Source organism: Lathyrus oleraceus, chromosome 2 (assembly GCF_024323335.1).
Source record: "Lathyrus oleraceus cultivar Zhongwan6 chromosome 2, CAAS_Psat_ZW6_1.0, whole genome shotgun sequence".
Classification (NCBI taxonomy): domain Eukaryota; kingdom Viridiplantae; phylum Streptophyta; class Magnoliopsida; order Fabales; family Fabaceae; genus Lathyrus; species Lathyrus oleraceus.
The window spans coordinates 315386060-315388865 of NC_066580.1; the positions used below are offsets into that span (position 1 = coordinate 315386060).

Here is a 2806-nt window from a genome sequence, read left to right on the forward strand (position 1 = left end):
TGGAGAAATTTCCAGGATCTTTATCTTTTTTGGCTAACTTATTCTCGAAAATAGAATTGCATTCCAAGAGCTTCGGATCATCGAGTCTACATTTGTTGGTAAGGATGTCTTTGAGAAACTTTGCATAAGAAGGTATTTGGGTGATGGATTTTGTGAAAGGGATTTCTACGTGAAGTTTTTCTATAACCTTAATTAATTTCTGATACTGGTCATTGATCTGGGTCTGTTTGAGTCTTTGCGGATATGGTATCGGTGGTTTGTATGGCGGGGGTGGTACATAAGTTTTGTCTTTAGGTTCTTCTCCTTTTTCTTGACCTTCCTATTTTTCAGATTCCTCTGGTTCCTTCACTTCGTCCGTGGGTTCGGTATATTCCTTAGAAGTTTTGGGTTCACTCAATCTTTGGTTAAATGGCTCATCATAAGCGGTCCCACTTCGTAGGGTAATGGCATTGGCTTGTCCTCTCGGATTCTATTGAGGTTGTCCAAGGAACTGTCCTCCAGGTGTAGTCTAGGGGGCTTGGTTTAAGGCTACCTGAGAGATCTGGGTTTCAAGCATCTTATTGTGGGTAACTATTTGGTCAACCTTAGTTCCTAACTGGGTAATCAGTTCGTTAATGTGAATGTTCTGGTTCATGAACTCTTTATTTTGTTGGGTTTGAGCAGTGATAAAATTTTCCATAATTTTCTAAAGGCTCGGCTTTGGTGGCACAGGTTGCATAGGTTGATTTGGTCTCGGGGCTTGGTAACCTGGTTGTCTCGGAGGTGCAGTATTTTGGATAGGGTTATTGTTTTTATAGGAGAAGTTCGGGTGATTCCTCCATCCAGGGTTGTAGGTATTCGAATATGGGTTCCCTTGGGCGTAGTTCACTTGCTCAGAGTTGGTCTCGTTTAAGAGACTGCATTCTGCAGATTGGTGTCCTTTGGTTCCACATATCTCACAATCTGACGAAACTGCAGTTGCAGTATTCGGGTTTATACACATATGCTCAACCTTGAGGGATAACGCGTCCATTTTAGCTTGCATCATGTCTATAGAGCTTAACTCATGTACTCCTCCTTGGGCTTCCTTCTTCTCAACTGTCGCTCGTGCAACTCCCCATGATTGATGGTTTTGAGCCATATCTTTGATGAGGGCACTAGCTTCAGGATAAGGTTTGTTCATCAGTGTGCCACCTGCGGCAGCGTCGATGGTCATCTTAGTGTTATAGTGAAGTCCATTATAGAAGGTCTGAATGATTAACCAATTTTCTAGACCATGATGTGGGCATGCTCTTAACAGCTCTTTATATCTCTCCCAAGCTTCGAACAACGATTCTCCTTGGTTCTGGGTAAATCTGGTTATTTAGTTTCGAAGAACGGCGGTCTTACTTGGGGGAAAGTATCTAGCAGGGAATACTTTTCTAAGGTTGTCCCAAGTTGTTATGGAATTGGGTGGAATGGAATCTAACCATGATAGGGCTTTATCTCTGAGGGAGAAAGGGAATAATCTTAAATGGATTGCCTCAGGAGAAGCTCCATTGGTTTTAAAAGTGTCTGCTAATTGGAGAAATATTTTTAGATGTTGGTTTGGGTTCTCAGTAGCAAGACCTGCGAATTGTCTCTGTTGCACTAGTTGCAACAGGGAGGGTTTAAGTTCGAAATTATTAGCTGGGATGGTTGGGTTTACTATACTAGAACTAGGTTCTTCGTTGGATGGTTGGGCGAAATCCTTAAGAGGTCTTTGATTTTGATCTTCGGCCATAGCTTTCCTAATTCGGGAAAAATAAACGTGCGTGAGCATAACGTTCAGGTTCCGCCAGAGGATCTACAAAGCTTCTGGTACTACGAGTCTTTCATATTGACCGGCAGGTAACAACCTAAGTCTAAACGATATAACAACAGGGTACGAAATTTGACGAAATTGGTCCCCGGAAACGGCGCCAAAAACTTGATGTGTGTTTTTCGCAAGTGTACGAACGCGTCAGAATAATATAAAAGATTGTTGAATCCACAAAGACCAAATGCCAATCTATCGTTATCTATTGTTATGGTGTTTATCTAAGGTAATCGAAACAGGGTTTTTAAGAGTGCACAATGGAAAATAAAATATTAAATTCAATTCAATTAATAAAGACAGGTTCGAATGTAATTCACATAATCAATTGATAATCCAAGTACTTACTAATAGAATTACTCATGGGCAGTGTTTCCTACTTTGAAAAGAACCAATTTAATGGGAACTGTCGCTTTCGCGTATTCAGAATCGAGTTGTACTCCCTAATCAAACCCTCTTATTGTCACTTATAAAAAGGCGCGCATTGCGTTAGAGTAGTAAACCTATTTTTAAGAAATATAGTATCTTGACTAAGTTGAAAATTATTTTGACCTGGATTTCTTAACCAAAAGAGGTTCTCACGAACCAGACTCTAAACTTATAAAAGCGTCCGAAAATAGTTTTAAAATCACTTTTCTTTTTAAGTTAAAAACTCCTAATGAACTAACAAAGCGCTTTCGCTGTATTTGAAATAGTTAAAAACAACTAAGTTTTAACAGACGTCGGACGACTTTCGATCTTACCCAACGGAAATTAAGTGCAGGAAAACTTAAGTTGAAAGTCAAAATTGCCCTTAAGTGTTTCTACGAACAATTGTACAGATTATCAGTTCAATTACGATCCTTACATTCTAACCTTTATAGGTTTAGCCAGACATGGTAAAGTAAAAATGCATTTTAATTTTTATCATAAAAACGGATAAATAAGTGCGAGTGCAGGAAAGTAAATAAAAGTAGTGCGAGTGCGGAAAATAAGTTAAAGTAGTGCGGGTGC

The 2806-nt window shown here is 39.5% G+C and overlaps 1 non-coding gene across 1 annotated transcript; it reads left to right on the forward strand.

The window, feature by feature from the left end:
* Window positions 1–1250: 1250 nt before the first annotated feature.
* Window positions 1251–1357, forward strand: LOC127124069 (small nucleolar RNA R71). Its single transcript, XR_007803709.1, has one exon. It is a non-coding gene; the product is annotated as a small nucleolar RNA R71 (small nucleolar RNA).
* Window positions 1358–2806: the final 1449 nt, after the last annotated feature.